This window comes from Ornithorhynchus anatinus, chromosome 17 (assembly GCF_004115215.2).
Source record: "Ornithorhynchus anatinus isolate Pmale09 chromosome 17, mOrnAna1.pri.v4, whole genome shotgun sequence".
NCBI classification, from domain to species: domain Eukaryota; kingdom Metazoa; phylum Chordata; class Mammalia; order Monotremata; family Ornithorhynchidae; genus Ornithorhynchus; species Ornithorhynchus anatinus.
Window position 1 is genome coordinate 29,983,153 of NC_041744.1, and position 19,118 is coordinate 30,002,270.

A 19,118-nucleotide genomic window follows, 5' to 3' on the forward strand; every position below is an offset into this window, starting at 1 on the left:
AAAAAGTAAAAAAGGAATGAAATCTAAAATTCAGGCAGTGACTTCAGCCATGTTCATTCATTCATTCATTGAATCGTATTTGTTGAATGCTTACTGCATACAAGGTACTGTACTAAGTGCTTGAAAAGTGCAATTTATTAGCAAATAGAGACAATCCGTACCAACAACGGGCTCACAGTTTAGAAGCGGGGAGATAGACATCAAAGAAAATCCTAGCCCTGATCTGCCGGCCTATAAATTTCAGACTGAAGACACTCCATATAGTATGATATGTGTACAAAGCCTAGATACTACACTGATCCAAGAACTTATCCACAACCTCTAGTGCTCAGCCATCTCTGCATCAAACAAAGACTTCTTTACCATTTGCTTTAAAGCACTCGATAAGCTCACCCACCTCCTATCTTACCTGACCAATTTCCTATTATAGTACAGCCCTCACATTTGTCTCCTTTGTTGCCAACCTACTCACTCTACCTCAGTTACCTTTATCTCACCACTGAGCCCTTGCCCACATCCTCCTCTGGCCTGGTACTTCCTCCCTTTTCATATACACCAATCCACCGCTTTTTCCACCGTCAAAGCCTTATTAAAATCACATCTTCTCCAAGATGTGGAGACGACTTTCCCGACAGCTCTCATCTGAATATGTATCCATTAAACACTTGATACTCATCCCACCCTCAGTCCCATTTTATTTACATACATATCCATAATTTATTTCAATGTCTGTCTTCCCATCTAGACTGCAAGCTCTTTATAAGGAGAGAGTGTGTCTGCCAACTCTATGGTTATTGTATTCTCCCAAGTGCTTAGTACAGTACTGGGTACACAGTAAGCACTTAATAAATGACATTGATTGACTTAGTGACTTGCAAACATTATCACCATTGTGATTGGCTTGGGCAAAGCCCAGTTATTCAGAGGGGATCCAAAGTAGGAGCATTTGTGCCATGGGTACTCAGCTCTGAATTCACAACATGGTGCATGGGATTTTCTTGTACCGATTCAAGGAGCTAACCAAGGGGTGGTGGTCATCATATGGTTTGGCTATTGCCATGTAAAGGAGCCCCCACCTCAGTCAAATCAGAATATATTCATGTACAGAAAATTCTAACTTGGATTCAGATTCAAAGCATTTGCCTGCACCAATGTCTGCACAGCACATTTCAACATGTCCCACTCAAGGCCACCTGAGTGTGGGAATACCTTATGTGATGATGATGAAGTCCAAATGCATTCTGCTTTTAAAAAGGAAATTGGATGAAGCATATTATTTCATCCATGTTTTATAAGTGAAACACAAGATTATACAATTTTGGCTATGTGTGCCAGCAATTTTGATTTATGTGTTGCACATAGAAGCAACCTATGGCCAAAATATCAGGAATTCATTCATTCATTCATTCAATCGTATTTATTGAGCACTTACTGTGTGCAGAGCACTGTACTAAACGCTTGGAATATACAATTCGGCCACAGATAGAGACAATCCCTGCCCAACAATGGGCTCACAGTCTAAAATATGCTACATAACATTTTCCAAATCCCCATATAACTAAAGTCTATAATTTAATCTCTAGATATTGGTAAGTAGAATTTGACACAGAACTAATCTCTACAATTTTATGTTATTTCACCTTTTTGCAATTCTGTGATGCTTTACCAAAAACATCTAGATTTATTGAAAATGTTTAGGGTGCATTTGACACTTCAGGCTTTCCTCAGAGACAGAAATATGACTCCCACTTGCTGTTCCACTCTAGGATTAGTACTTCACTCAGTTCCCGAAATAGCCCACTGTTAGTTGGTAACTACTTACTGCCACACCTTTCGCTAAACCACCCTAAATCTTTTTAGCTTGCCTTCATAGAGCATCCAACCATCACTTTTTTTTAGTTCCTGGAGATTTGATCACACCCCAGTTCTAGTATTGTTTTCAGCAAGAAAACGTTTAATGAACTATTATCTTTTAAACCATGGAAGGTTACCTGTCACTTGCCACTGGGTGCACCACAGGCATGACAGTGAAGGGAATGACGGGTGAGAGATTATTTGAAGTGAGAGATTATCTTAATCACACTCCAGTGGGCCAAAGGGCTAGCTCAGGAACCCCTAGGTGCATTCTATAGTGCCCTAAGAATGCAGTCAGTCAATCCATCAGTGGTATTTATTGAGAACTTACTCTGTACAGAGCAGTGTACTCAGGGTTTGAGAACACTGGGAACAATTCTGAACTTGGAATGGATTAGGTGTGAACTTTCAAAGGTCCCCTTCATCTGATCTCATTTGCCTCAGGACTAATTGGGGTTTTCAGGAGGATCAGGTAAGAGAGTCCTCAGGTGCAGATAAAGCTGCCTGTATTTTTCTTCCAAATGAAAACATGAATGAACAGAGATCTTCAGGAATCAAAATCATAGCAAGTCAGTGACTGTTGCAAAATCATATGTAGCTCAAATCCAAAAAGGTAATAACAAAGCTGCATAGTTTTTTTTATATCTTTTCATGAAAATCTTACCACCTGCAAAATTGATCTGAGTGCCCCACTAAATTAGGGTGAAAATGCAGGACAGTTTTCATCCTGAATTCTGCTTAAAGCTCAACTCTGATTTGAGAACAAATTGAGTTTTTCTTCAAGCCTTTCTCCACTTATAATGAAGTCTTTTGTTTTTAGTGAGTGGCATACAATCCACAATTTATAGCTCAGATAAGAACCATTTTCAGTTATGCTAGTGTGTGCTATGCAAGTTGTAGCTTAAAGTGTATCTCCCAAGTTGATCTATCTGTAAGAGGTGCACTGTGACAAAGCTACATATGATGTGAGATATATATATATGAATATATATAAGTATAAAATTTCCCAAAAAGCCCATATAAAAGGGACCAGAAGAGAGGTGTATTAAATCAGCTAATGGCATGAAATAGAGAGTCTCTTACTCAGTGGCTGTTGATACAGCTGTGCCACATTACATATTAGATACCTAGAACATGCTCATATTCTGAATGATGTTTATCTTTTGATTTTCAAAAATTCCTGCCATAAATAAGGATTTTATGCTTTTCAAAAATGGTTAAAGTCAGTGAAGGGAATGCCAAAGAATTATTTTTGCTTAATAAAATGTTCTTTAGTTCTCTAACAATCTGGCAAACTAAGGAGAAAATTTTCTGGGAACTTGGTTCCTCACAAGCACTGGAATTGCTATCTTTCTTCTTCCACACTCCCTTTTATCCCATTTCTTGGAAAGACAATGATAGCATGGGTTTCACAGGAAACAGCACAGCAAGAAAGATGTGATGTTTAGTGTGCATTCATAGTAAATAATTCCTTCTGTACTATAACTTCATGCAAGAAGGTGTCAGTCTATTAAAGCATGAAGTAATATGCCAGGGGTAGGGGAAAAACATTTTTTTTCTTTGACACTGCTGCCACTTTAGGAGAGAAGAGCCTCCCACACCCTGATTAAAATGCATAGAAAGAAAGACTTGCTCTATTAGAGAGACCATAAGATGAAACTTTATGGAACTTCCATGATGTCCCCCCAGCTCTAAAATAACAACCATGATGGCTGTGACACCATAATTTTTGGTTTCTAAAGTGAGTGCCTTGTGCTGTCTACTTCTCTAGCTGACCTGGCATGTCTATGATTTATTGGGCACATGTTAAGCATCTGAGCAATATTTTATGGGAGACATTGTCTTTTGGATTAATAAAAAAACTAAAGAAAGAGAATTCAGTATGTGGGTTTCAGACACAGTTGGAAACCCACTTTTGTTCTCTAAATTCATTGGAATGGTAAGAAATTATCCAGGACGGTGGTTCTAGGCAGCAGTTGTTGATTCAAGAAGGTAGTTTTTCTCCAGGGAAGAGTGAAAATAAGCAGCTGCTGCTCCTTGCAGTTGCTGCTCCAGCTGCTTTTATTCTTTTTTAAACACTGTTGGGCCTCTCACCCCGTCTTGGTTTCACCTGTGCGTTGCCTATAGGCATCACTGCCTATAGTCAAGAGCTGTTGGCCAGGAGTCTGCATTCAAAACCTCATATTGCTGTAATTAATCCACCGGAGACTGGAAATAGGAGAGAGATAACTTGACTAAATCAGTGAAAATTACAAATGTAATTAGGATATGCCATACTGACAGATGGGTATGATATACCTGTAAAGCCAAAAGATAAGCAGAGTTTTATACCAGCTAACGCCTGGCAAACCTATGAACAAATAAGGATTTCAACTGACAACGTAGAATTGAATGATGTCACTAAATTCTTCTACCTAGCATAATATCTACAAATGGCATAAGATTAGAAAGAAAACTTCCAGGAATACTGAATTTGCCATTCTGGCTTCAGTATTCTGAAGCAAGAAACTGTGAAAGATTGTCCCAACTTCATTATGGTTATGGATAGGGATTGTCTCTATCTATTGCCAAATTGTACATTCCAAGCACTTAGTACAGTGCTCTGCACATAGTAAGCCCTCAATAAATACGATTGAATGAATTGGAACAACACCCACTATCTTTCTTTCTATGCATTTTAATCAGGGGGTGGAGGCTCTTCTCTCTTCTAAAGTGACAGCAGTGTCTTAAAGAAAAAAATGTTTTCCCCTACCCCTCGCATATTATTTCATGCTTTAATAGATTGCCACCTCCTAGCATGGAAGTGTACTGAATATAAGCAGTCCACTGGAACTGAAGTAGTGCTCACTGTGTCAAACCTTCAGTGGGCAGGACCCAGGTTATGAGATAAGAGTGGCAAACAGCAGGATATACAAACAGCTGTTGTGTAGAGTGAATTGGTGTTTCTTCCCATTAACTTGCCCTCCACTAGTAGTCTGTCTTGACGATAGTCCCTGCCCTTTCTGTTTCTAGTGGGTACCAGACCCCTTACACCCAGTAGGAGGAGGCATAGGTGGGGCCGGACACTGGGGCTGTTTCATTTGTAGGTTTAAGAGGAAAATAGCAACTGTCTATTAAGATAAATTTCCACTAAGATGAATTCAATTTATGTAGAGTTTTATGGTCTTCTTCATAAGAATTTTCATTTTTACCTTGTTGGATTTTTGATGATTTTCAGCCCAACACTTTATACTTTTCCTTTTTGTTTAAAGTATTTATGACTCATGCTCGTGATTGTCTTTACAACCTACCAATCCCTACCCCAGAACGAATCTAAACACCATTCAAATTTGGTCCCTGGGGTTTGGCTTGGCCTGAAGTTCACTGATGATTTTAAATAACACCTATTGACCACTCTGTTATATGACACAAAAATCTATCAATTGACCTGTGAGCCATTCATGTATGCTTGGGTTATTTATCTCATTTCTTGCACTAATGGCATGCACCTGTCCATTCTAGCAGCAGAGGGGACAGGTACTTGCCAAAAACCAACTTTCTATGTCAACATCGACTTCTGCCAGAAAAGTGTCAACCTCTTTGCAGACATATGTAGACAGATATGTTCATGTGCGTGCATAGCATTCGCCTAAGCCCTGGTATTTTTGGAGTCTTTATTTAGAGATACTTAACTTTATGCAGTCTTATACGTCATCATCTTCAAAACATGTGTCTTGCCCATCCAGAAATGACTTATGTTGTTAGCCAGCCAGGTAATGCAAGGAAGATAATGGGAATTGTGATTGCCTGTACAAAATGTAAAGAAAGGACTGAATAAGAGAACATAGCATGTATATCCCACCCATTCCAAAGTCCTTTCTTCAAATGTGGTTTAAATCAAATGTATCATCTCCTGGCATGAAACTCTAGTTTTAACATCATTCATTTGAATGACCTAGCCTCTGGCTCATCTTGACTATGGTTACTCCTGATGAATGAGGCAGTTATCTTGTTATGTATGTAATGAAAATAAAATTTACCTTTGACATCGAAGAGCAGTTATATAGTCTTGCTATAAATCAGCAGCATTAAAAAAACTAGCATGTAAGACAAATATTATTAATTCAAACCATAAAAATACATAAGTTTTCTCATGTTGGGAAGAATTACTACTCAGAAAAAGACAGTGTGGATAGATAGATGTGTACCTAGTAAGGGTATCTGAAGTCAACCAAATTCTTTTATTACTGTGTTTTTCCAGTGTTTCTCACTCAATAAAAATAATTTGCCTATTTCTGACTTGGCAGTTCATTTCAAGATTTCTAAACTTGGACTGTAGTTATGAATTAGAATTCTTATGTACTCTTTAGTCTCTTCTATTTGGTAATATCTCATTTTTCTAAAGTTTTCACTAGGGTGAATCATACAAGTTTTTTTTTAGTATATAATGATAAATTACTTCTGGGTTTGTATGGTAATCGATACTCTTCATTCATTCATTCATTCAGTCACATTTATCGAGCTCTTAGTGTACACAGCACTATACTTATTCATTCATTCATTCATTCAATAGTATTTATTGAGCGCTTACTATGTGCAGAGCACTGTACTAAGCGCTTGGGATGAACAGGTCGGCAACAGATAGAGACAGTCCCTGCCGTTTGACGGGTACTTAGTGCTTGGGACACTATAAGATAACTACAAACAGATCCATTCTCTGCCCACAGTGAGCTCACATATCTTCAGTGTTAAAGAAACAGGTTTTGATTGCTTACTTAGGAATTCGCCATGTTCAAATTATAACACATAAACAATAGTAACTCAGGATATTCTTCCACATTGCCTTTCTTTCAATTTTCTTAGAGTAGAGTGAGCCCAAGTAGACCTGTGTTCAAAGATGATTTTATGACTGTGAGATTTTATCCACTGAAGATGATAAACTACAAACAATCTCATCTATGCCTGATTTTCTTCTGAAAGAACTACCACATAAATGCCTTTCACTAGTCCCTTCTGCCTGCTCATATAGTCTTCCTGAAGGTCACAGCTATACTGGCTCTTTTGACATTGTTTCTTGAACAGAAAGAACCTAGCTAAAATGTTTTATGATGTTTGTTTTAATGCTGAAAAAATGGCTGAGTTTATATATAGTGTTGCACAGATTTGGGGAGTTGGCAATAAAATGTAGGAAAAAGAAAATTCACTAAATTTGAGTGGCTCTTCCTGAATCTGCAGTGCCTTTTCAAGAATGAGAAAGTGTGGTCATTCAACCTAGTGGGGGTGTGGAAGCCTAGGACTTTACTTCCCATTCCTGAACTATCCCATGAGCATACTTAATTTGTACTGGGAGAGGTATTAGTGTACTGAATAGCTCTGCCTTTCTCATCTCCAACTCCAAGCTGCAAGGTTCAAAAAAAAAAAAAGAAAGGGAGAGAGAGTGGGGAAGAGGAGGATTGAGTAGCAAAGCTCGTCTTATTTGGGGACCCCGTGCTGCTGCTGCTGCTGCATTCGTCTCAGATCTTAAATTATTCCCTCTCAAACAGCAAAACTGAGTTTTGAAATGAGGGAAAACTGAAAGGAGGTAAATGTCTTTTAACAGCTGTGTGACTGTGGGCAAGTCACTTAACTTCTCTGTGCCTCAGTTACCTCATCTGTAAAATGGGGATGAAGACTGTGAGCCCCCACGTGGGACAACCTGATGCCCCTGTGCCTACCGCAGCGCTTAGAACAGTGCTCTGCACATAGTAAGCGCTTAACAAATACCAACTTTATTATTATTATTATTAATTATTACCTTCCAAGATAGTTTATATCCCCACTTCTTTTTGCATAAATTTACAGTTTAGAGGATGTTGGCTCTGCTCTAAGGTCCCTGTGAAATCCATCCGGAATTAAGCATTACTTGTGAATTTCCGGTTTATAAAAAGATGCTATAATGTTCAATAATTGTAGGTGACAGGAAGTTCTTCCTTTATTTAATCTAAATCCTTCATGCTGCAGTTACAAGTTGTTTCATTTAGCTCTAAAGAGAGAGAGCTGCTGATAAACTCCTTAAATAATCCTGCATCTATTTTATGCCTTAGTACAGGTGTCTGTGTGACTTTGCAATTCTTCTTCTTCATTCATTCAATTGAATTTATTGAGCACTTACTCTGTGCATAGCACTGTACTAGACACTGGGGAGAGTAAAATATAACAATAAACAGACACATTCCCTTCCCACAATGAGGTTTCACTGCTGTAAATTCCAGGCTAAGACTGTAAATATGTTGAGTTTAGAATTTCTTTTTCTTCTGTGCCATGTTTATGTAATTTCTTAAAAGTCATAATAGAAGAATTGTGTGGTCTTAACATCACTGTCACTTTCTATAAATAATGAATATCTTAAAGGTGGTAAAAATTTCATTTGTAGAACCTCTCCATCCTTCCTGTACACAAATCATTTACAAATTCTTAATCAACAATCTACTCAGGGTTACTAATGTAAATAGTCTCTCTATCCATCACAGCAATTTCCACCTATACAGCAGTAGAAAAAGACCCAATATGTGACCCAAACTCTTTTAGGGCCATCAAAAGAATGAATCACACAGGCCTAAATTCCATGAACATAAAATCCTTTAGGAATGCCATTTTTTTTTTCAAAAGGTTACACTGAGTGAATGCCAACCCCATCGTCTTTTCCTGCTCTCAGCTAATGACAGGAGAGACATCATTATCTCTCAGAGCCGCACAAATAGTCCCTTCTCTCCATATTTGTACAAAATAAGAGCTTTTATAAATCATTGGGCACAAAATCAACATAGACTCAAGTAAGGATACCATTCTAGCTGCCTAATACAGAAGATAAAGATACAATGATTGACTCAAGTTAATTAGAAGGCTTTCACCTTTTTCAGATTTTGAGGACTTTCACTAATGTATGAGAGTTAGAATATTGCTGCTCTACCTAATACTATTATTAATGCTCTTATCGCTTTTTCACAGATGTTGTTTTCCTACTTTAGTTTTCACCATTGTGGTATTCATAGATATATAAGATGGTCATCAGTGCAAGTTTTCCCAAGACTCTTTTGCTTCAGATAATTTACGCTTTCCATTTACTGTTGGAAAAAAGTTGTTCATCTGGGCCGACTACCGGAAATATTTCTTTTCTTATGTTTTGAAATTTACCATGGGAAAATATAAGTTTCTCAACTCAACTCAGGGAAGATTTTTCTTCCTTCTCCCAATACCCCTTAACAAAATTATCAACATCTGGAATTTTTGTTGCATCCTCAAATAGTGTATTTTCTATTTCCAGTACAGTGCAGTACACTTTACTACATGGACAAATTGAATTTAGAAATGTTGATAGGCCCTCATCCTCCATCTATATCGATTTAGGTTCCATGGAGTCTGTCTCATTTAAAATTTCAAGGTCTCAGTAAAACTCAGCCCAAGTGTTCAGATTCCAGTTCTTGCAGCAGCCACAATTAGTGTAGTTTTTCATCAATATGTTATTAGTCATTTCCTTAAAAGAACATTGGTAGTTAGCAGTTTGTAGCCCGTGAGGGCCTTTTAATTTGTCTTCAAAAAGTGACTTTGAACATATGTTATTTTGTTAAATTATAGATGTTAACAAAATAAATTCCTCGGTTGCATGTTTTCTTTCTTCAGACACTTGATTGTTCCCTATAAAACCCTGCTAACTTTTCATGGAAAGCTTTGGAAAATCCTTCTTACAATTCTCCTTCTGTGTCATATAGTTCCTGTGCTCCCCTCATTACTTGCTTAATTGCTGGGAGCTTTGTAACAAAGACAGGATCTTTACTCCTTCAGGACCTTTCCCTGGCTGATTATTTCTTACCTTGTGTGATAATCCAGTTTATGGCCAAACAGCCATTCACCAGTAATTCTGTGATGTAGTATACATGCTTATGGCACCAGAACACCACCCCAACAAAAAAACAACAACAAAACAAAGACATAAATACTAATTTATCCATAATTGCATGTAAGGTAGTTTGTTAGCTAAAAGAAATACTAATTGAACATCTATTCCTAGTTGTCTGCCTTCAGTTCTTACATACTTTGGGGTGATCTGTATCTGAGTTTAAAATGGACAATGGATCTACATTTTCTTGAGCTTATAGTGATAAACCCAAGTCTTTAGATCCTAAAGAATTTGACAATCACTCACTATAATCCCAGCTCTGGTACTTGTCAACTTGTGACTTTGGGCAAGTCACTAACTTTTCTGTACCTCAATTACCTCATCTGTAAAATGGGGATTAAGACCGTGAGCTCCAGGTGGGACAACCTGATTACCTTATGTCTACCCCAGCACTTAGAAGAGTGCTTGGCACATAGTAAGCGCTTAACAAATGCCATTATTATTATTATTATTATTATAAAAAACTAAGCCTGAATGAAGAGAACCACATTACTCATCCCTATATGTAAGCATACAAATTTACATGTACAGAATTCATTGCATTCTCTGTTCCAGCAAGCACAAAATTGGCAGGGAAGAGATTGTAAGTGTTGCTGCCCAAACCATTAGCACTCTAGCCAATTCCTCTAGGCAGGTTCTCAGTCCTGAGGCTTCAGGACTGTTGTTTATTGTTCATTCCTAAAAGAAAATTTTACCACTCAAGTCTTGCACAGAGTTGGAGTTTTTGCCAAGTGATAAGTGCACATAGATATTCAATAAAATATAAACCCTGAGGAAGGGGGGTGCCAGAGAACAAAGAAGCAGCGTGGCTTAGTGGAAAGAGCATGGGTTTGGAAGTCAGAGGTCAAGGATTCTAATTCCTCCTCTGCTACTTATCTTTGTGTGACCTTGGCCAATCACTTAATTTCTCTGTACCTTAGTTACCTCATCTGTAAAATGGGAATTAAGACTGTGAGCCCCACGTGGGACAAGCTGATTACCTTGTATCTAGGGGAAGCAGCGTGGCGCAGTGGAAAGAGCATGGGCTTTGGAGTCAGAGCTCATGAGTTCGAATCCCAGCTCTGCCACTTGTCAGCTGTGTGACTGTGGGCAAGTCACTTAACTTCTCTGTGCCTCAGTTCCCTCATCTGTAAAATGGGGATTAAGACTGTGAGCCCCACGTGGGACAACCTGATTCCCCTGTGTTTACCCCAGCGCTTAGAACAGTGCTCTGCACATAGTAAGCGCTTAACAAACAAATACCAACATTACCCCAGTGCTTAGAACAGTTCTTGGCACATAGTAAGCACTTAGAAAATGCCATAATTATCGTATCATCTTATCTTGGGAAAAGGTACATGAGAAAAAGTCCATTTATATCTGTAGGTTTAAGTGTGGGGCTGTATTTAAATGCCTTTCCAGACTAAGGACTTACTTGATCCTTTAGTACAGAGTTCTTACCGAGTTCTCAAGTGGATAACTGGTCACTAGTAGGAAAAAGCAACTGCCTGAAGTTTCAGAAGTGGAGTGCAGAATTTAATTCTCTCTTTGCCTGGCATGAAGTGGGAGAGATCTCTTCTCAAATTAGCCCTTGTCACTTGAATTCGTACTTCTGTAACCTCCACACTGGATAACTATATTGTGATACACTTAGAGCTATCTTAAAAGCCACTTAGAAGGTGCAGGTGGCGAAGAATGTAGCAGTTCAAATAAGACTTGCACCACCATGCGCTCATCACCCCAAAACTCTGTATCCTATTTATTGGTTCCTTAGTGAAATTTATTATTATTAAATTATATAATTAAATCAATTAATTATAAATTAAATAATAAATTCAATTTATTATTATTATTATGGCATTTGTTAAGCACTTACTTTGTGCCAGGTACTCTACTGGGTGGGGGGAATACAAGCCAGTCGGGTTGGACACAGTCTCTATCCCTCATTGGGCTCACGAGTCTTAGCCCTCATTTTACAGACAAGGTATCTGAGGCACAGAGAAGTGAAGTGACTTTCCCAAGGTCAAACAGCAGACAAGTAACAGACCTAGAATTAGCACACATACCCTTCTGACTCCCTCGACTGTGCTCTATCCACTAGGCCATGCTGCTTCTTATGACTCCTGTCTAATAAGTAATAAGTGGTGTGAGCCCTGGCTTCTTTTAAGATTTCCTTTCTCTTTTTTATGGTATTTGTTAAGCACTTACTATGTGTCAGGCACTTTGGTGAGCTCTAGTGCAGATAAGAGCTAATCAGGTTGGGCACATTACCTGTCCTACTTAGGCTCACAGAGAACTGAGGCACAGAGAAATGACATGACTTGCCCAAAGTCACACAGCAGACAAGAGGCAGAGCTGGGATTAGAACCCAGAACCTTCTGATTTACAGGCCTGAGCTGTATCCACTAGGCCATGTTGCTTTCTCTATAATACTACTCTAGAATCAGTTGGATTGCTCCCATTAACAGCTGCTGAATTGCCCTTACAACACTTCTATCAATCAATCAGTTGTATTTATTAAACACTGTGTGCAGATCACTCTACTAAGAGCATGGGAGAGTACAATATAACAATAAAACAGACACATTCCCTGCCCACAATGAGTTTACAGTCTAGTAAAGGGAGGCAGGCATTATTAATATTAATAATAACGATGGTATTTGTTAAGTGCTTACTATGTGCCAAGCACTGTTTTAAACACTGGAGTAGATACAAGACCATCAGATTGTCTCACGTGGAGCTCCCAGTCTTAATCCCCATTTTACAGATAAGGTAAATGAGGCCCAGAGAAATTAAGTGACTTGCCCAAAGCCAAACAGCTGACAAGTGGTGGAGCTGGGATTAGAACCCACGACCTTTGAATCTCAAGCCTGTGCTCTTTCCACTAAACCAAGCTGCTTTTCTAATATTAATATAAATATATGCTATTAATGTGTAATATTAATATAAATAAATATATTAAATATATGTAAATACGTGCCTTGGGGATGGAAAGGGGGATGAGTAAAGGGAGCAAGTCAGGGTGACACAGAAGGGAGTATAAGAAAGGCAAAGACGGCTCATCCAGGGAAGACCTCTTGGAGGAAATATTCTTTCAATAAGGCCACAAAGAAAGGGAGAGTAATTGTTGGATATTATTCCTTCATTCATTCAATCATATTTATTGAGTGCTTACTATGTGCAGAGCACTGTACTAAGCGCTTGGTATAAAGAGGGAAGGTGTTCCAGGCCAGAGGCAGGAAGTGAGCAAGGGGTGGGTGGCAAGATAGATGAGATTAAGATACGGTGAGTAGGTTCTATGGAGGACCAGTATTTTGGAAACAAATAATATTATTTTTCTGACTGGAAACATATTTTTGGAATTTAATTCTGGTGCCTCTGCTAGAGAAAGGAATTAACAGTACAGTTATACAAATATTAGGTAAAGCATATCATCCTAAGCATTGTTTTGATATAACTTTCAGATTTTTCTTTCTTTCCTAGACTTTCTCTGCAATTTGTCTTACTGCAAATGTCCTCCTTTGTGTATAATTTGTTACCTCCATCTGGTGAACTCTGCTGCTGCTGCTGCTGCTTGAAACCAGATTTCCTTATTACTTGCAGGGGAAAACATTTTGCACTGAAGCCGCTTGCTGATCCAAATTTCAAGGTTCAGAACCAATTATTTTACCATGGCTCCCAATATGTTTGGTTTGAAGATTTTTGGTAATGCAAAGGAATTGTGTATTGGCAATAACTGAGGGAGCAAAGGTAAATAAAGACACCTGCCATTTCTGCTTGGAACCAAAGGCATATTTTTGGGAGAATGGTGATGGCAAGTTTTCCTTCCCAATCTTCATGAAGCAAATCTCATCAGCAAGCAGAAAGACCTAGTTCAGGACTGGGTGTCAGGAGACTTGGATTCTAGTCCTGGATCCACCTCTTGATTGATGCATCATCTTGGGCTAGTCTCAAAACTTCTCTGTGGGTCAGTTCCCTCATCTCTAAAATGAGGATAAAATACCTGTTCTCCTTCCCTATTAAATTTTTTAATGACATTTCTTAAGCGCTTACTGTGTGCGAGGCACTGTTCTAAGTACTGGGGTAAATACAAGGTAATCAGATTGGACCTGGACCCTGTCTCTTATGGGGCTCATTGTCTTAATCCCCATTTTATAGATGAAGTAATTGAGGCACAGAGAGATTAAGTGACTTGCCCAAAGTCACACAGCAGACAAGTGGTAGAACGAGGATTAGAATTCAGCTTCTTCTCTGACTCCCGGGACTGCGCTCTATCCACTATGCCATGGTGCTTCTCATGGCATTTGTTAAGCACTTACTATGTCCCATGCACTGTATTAAGTGCTGGGGTAGATACAAGATAGTTAAGTTGGACATAGTCCTTGTCCCACATGGGGCTCACAGTTTTCATCCTCATTTTCTGATGAGGTAACTGAGTACAGGAAAGTGAAGTGACTTGCCCAAGGTCACACACATTGTGAGCCCCTTGTAGGACAAGGGCTGTGTTGCATACGATTATTTTGTATTGACCCCAGAACTTTTACAGTGCTTGGCATATAGTAAGCACTTTACAAATATCTCCCATTATTATTACTATTATAAATATCAATGATGAGCTACTGTTAAGACTTTTCATACGTGACTAATGATTTTGGAATCCCTGATCCATTCTGAGAACTCTTTTCAGAAACTCAATATGATCTTGTTTACCTGATTAGAAAGGTTATTACTTTTCCTAGCCCCCATGCTATCCTACTCACTGATGATAATGTGGGCAACTTCAGAACAGTATTTATGGGCTAGCAGTGAAGCAATGGGAAGATTATTTAGCCATCAGAACTCCTGGGCAGTAATGGGTTACTTCAGAGGTGTGTTCACAATGAAGTATTCTTAAAGTATATTGTAGTGCTATAGTGTTCTGCACCCAGTGGGTGCTAAATAAATGCTATTGATTGAGAAAAGAAGAATCCTGACTGTAGGACATCAGTTTAATGTTTTTCCATCTTTTGTGCTATCTCATAACAAAATGCACTGTATGTAGTTCCCCTTTTGTTAACTAGCAAAGCACATTTCATTAATACTATTAAGAAACATATGGATTCTATCTAGTTTTTGCTTTTTTCATATTCACATTAATTTTTCCCTTGGCATACCCAGCCATCAAGGGAATCAAGTCTCAGACTTGAATGAAGACTTTTATTTCCACTCTTTCTTGGTTTCATTCTTGATCAGAAGCGAAAAATGGGTGTGGTGGAGGCCCTTGATCTAACCAATAATTAGACCGAGTTTTATTTCCAATTTGTGGATAATGGCTGAATGTTTTTATTAACTGGTTCAGTGACATGTGGAAACAGTTTAATTTTCTGTTTCCTATAAAATTAATTGGTATAATACAAAATATCAGAGTAGAGTAATTGACCTCTGGTTTTTACTTTTCATGCTTTCACCAAGAAATAAATGAAACTGTTGAATTGCCCAACTATAAATTCCTGATGAATGGAGCTTCCAAAATCCAAGTTAACCAAAAAAAAAATTATATCCAGCTTCTATGATAGAATAATCAATCGATGTCTGTGTTGAACAGGACAAATTAGTTCCATGAACAATTAATTTATTAGAAATATGAAACTTTTCCTCCCAATTCCATGGCTTATAATATCTGATTTAAAAATAAAATTATTAAATCATTTACTGTATACCATTTCCCACAAAGGTAATTAAAATTTAAGTCCCTGAAAAAGAAGTGGTGAACTCTTTTCTTGTTCCTTTAATTCCTCTAATCTAAAACTACTATGATACCGTAGCGGTCCACTGTAAATATCCAAACTCAGAAAGTTAGAAGGATCCCATTAAACACAAAGAAATCAAGACAAATTATATGAGCGCTGAATTTTGAAGTTTGACACATTGTTTCGAAGAACTGATTCATTTTCCTCAAAACGCGTCAAAGCGTACTCATTTCACTCTGCATCAAGCAAATACTCCTCATAATCAGTTTCGCAGTTCTCTACCAACTCTCCCCATATTGCACATCACCTCTCTTCACCTGCTACTCTCCAGCTACCTTTCTTTGTCACACCCGAGATAATGTACTAATTTGGCAAGAAGATTGGTATAGCATAGCTTGGCCCTGGGATTTGGAAGACCTGGCTTCTAATCTCAGATCTGCCACTTGCCTGCTGGGTGACAGGTTACTTAACTTCTCTGTGTCTCAGTTACCTCATCTGTAAAATGGGAATTCAATACCTGTTATCCCTCCCACTTAGACTGTGAACCCTATCCAAAGATAGCCAATCCATTCCAAGCGCTTAGTACAGTGCTCTGCACATAGTAAGTGCTCAATAAATACTATTGAATGAATGATTATTTTGTTCCTTTCCCAGCGCTTACTTCAGTGCATGGAACTTAGTAGGCACTTAAATATTATTAGCATTATTATTATTATTCATAATAATAATTCTCACTCTTTACCTACTTCCACTCAGTCTCATGTTTTTCCCCTGACCCAGAATACCCTCCCCATGTTCCAGTACTGAAAGTCTGTAATGCCCATTTCATCCATCAAATCTTCCATAATTAATTCCCAATACTTTGAGTCATATCAACCCTATTGCCTCCTCTAAAATGTACCAATTTATTCCTGTCCTTTCTCACCACTTGGGTATACCACTGCCTTATCTTATTACATATAGTCTTACTGACTTCCTTTGTGGTCAGGAAACATCTCTTATGTGTCTGTTGTACTTTCTGAAGTACTTTGTTCAATGCATTGCACCCAGTGGGTACATAAACTGGCATATTTTTGGAAGAAATTTTGCCCTTGGAAACTTCCATTTTGAGCTCTAATATACTATGGACAAACCTCAAGTCAAGTGCTAACCAAATGGACAGGACTAAAGATTTTGTATTCCTATAGTCTAGTTCCACCTCCATCCTCACCTTGGTAAACGTGTCAACACTTCTATTGGTCTGTGGACTGTATTCCAGGCTCATCTCCTGCTAAGCTTCCCTTCTTCTTCAGTGCCTCTATAGGTTGTATCATTCAGCACTTATTTGGGAATAGGGGCAGAAAAAGCCTTTCCCTGTTGAATTGTGGCTTAATGTGCTAATATGAAATCCCTCTAATTGTAGCTAACAGTCAGACCTCATAAATTCCACTGAATACATAGATGAAATTGTGAATATTTTTTTTTCCAACCCACTCCTTGCAGAGACAACCATTCTATCCGAGGGGAAAATGTCAAGACTCATTTTTGTTGTTCTTGAATTTTAGTAATTTGTCATGTCTTAAAGTTCTGAATGTTAAGTACAACAAATGCAAGCTTAATACAAATGACATTTTTCTCGTGAATTATTACCACTTTTGTTACTTATCTGATTTTGAGTGAATGTTTAAATGCCTTTTAAAAATGTAATAGGTATTCTAAAAAATACTTGCAAATCTCTAAGTGGAGAGGAATATATGAGGTGATTTGCTCCAATCTTTATAGCTTGCAGTAATGCATTTTACAAGAATTTTGGGGGAGAGAAAAAACATTTCTGTTAATCACTTATTATTAATAAAATATTGATGAGCATTGTAATGTACAGTGGTACCAGCTGGAGTGATGGCTTGATAAGCTTCTCAAATACAGCAATGACAAAAGGTAGGATTTAAAAGAGCATAAAAAATTCCTTTTGGTGTGCAAAAACTGCTAAAAGAAGGGTTTTATTTAACAGGCACCCTTAGCACATGTATATATTTGATCATTCTAGCAATCATGTACATTGCTAAACCCTAATGGGAACCTTGTCTCTTTTTCTATTATTCTGTATTAACCACTTGGACAGTGTTTGGCATAGGGGCACTCAGTAAATACTACTTGTTTGATAAGTAACAAGTGGCAAAAGTTGGTGGGTAGAATTTTCTATTTTCATTTAATGCACCTCATTGTATAGTCTAGAAATAGTGTAAATAACACAAAAACAATATACACTTAAAATATCACCCACCATTTTTAGAGGCCATAATGGATCTTTTTGCCATTTGACTTTTGAGGCAAAGAGATCTGCCCAATGAAACGTTTTCATTCTATCTGAAGAAGATTGAGGAGCTCAGCCTAAAAAACATAATTGTTTGCCTTCCTCTGTTCCCAGAAGTAAATTCTGTGAAGTGGTTGAACAGTCCATCAGATAAACTGAAGGTCCTAACTTAGATTAATACTTCTCCCAAGAGCACCTCAAGACACCCTATACCTCTCACCTGCTTTCCTCTGAACATTTAAATCTGCTTACTGATGGGTTAGAAAAAATTGAGTGATAGCATGTAGTTGGCCAGCTCATGTTACAGAGGTGAGCCAATCACTAACATGGAGAGGATGAGGTCTAAAAGTACAGAGACAGAACAATGAAATGTTTAATGGTACTGGTAATCTTCTAAAATTGGGATTTAATTGGTATATTTTATGCTTGGTTTCCACAGTTCCAAACAACTGCAAAATCAGCTTCCATGTAATATTTTATCAGTGTTTGGTTTTAGCCAGGATGGGAATTAGTGGTATGATATCTTAAAAACTGAATTACTTCAGACTAGGACAATCCAAGAATGAAGTAACAGGCATATTTTCAGTTAAAGGACTGTTGTAGTTTAACTTGTTTCCTGGATTATAGCTCCGTGGTACAATATGGGTGGGAGCTATGGTTAGATGCTGCTTTTGGGAGGCTGCACCACACACCTGACTTTTGTCTAGCTAAACACTACCTAGCTTTCTATGGCTATCTTATGCACAGATGAAATTCTCTTTCTAGGGTCAGTGGTTTCCATCTCCTCTCGAACACCAGAGTGACTTTGGGAACCATACGGTTGCCCCCAGTAGAACTGGGCTGGTTCCAGGAGACCTGTCCCGACCTGGTAGTTATATTATGGGATCTGCTTTCAATTGCCTCTGTCTGCACCCACTTAATTTTCCTCTGAGTGGAGTTCCCCCAGGGGTTTGGGGCCAACTCATGGGTGTCTTGGGGTTCCCCTAAATAGTTGTTAATAGCATAAACACCTTCAGACCCAACCCAAACCGAAAAGGCATATATGGTAAAGGCTTTTGAGACCATACCAGAGTATTTTAGGCCCCAGATTCAGTAGTGTGGCCTGGCCACCTCCAGGCAGGGGAGCTATACCACTCCAGATAATTTTGTGACTAATAGCTTCATGAAAATTTGCTAAGTTTCTGAGAAGCATTTTATTGATGTTTCTCTTGTAGTGTAGTATTCAAACTGTAAATCTGGAGAGCAAGGTAGAATCACCAAATTAAGCCACACTGTAAATGTCCAAGCAATTTATGATGCCTGAAAAAGCCATGTATACTGTGCTTTTCAGATTAAATTAGATCAGATT

At 38.2% G+C, this 19,118-nt stretch overlaps 1 protein-coding gene across 2 annotated transcripts in view; it reads left to right on the plus strand.

Moving 5' to 3' along the window:
* EPHA3 (EPH receptor A3) overlaps window positions 1–19,118 on the plus strand; it is a 248,480-nt gene that overhangs the window by 164,554 nt on the left and 64,808 nt on the right. The gene's annotated exons all lie outside the window — the stretch shown is intronic.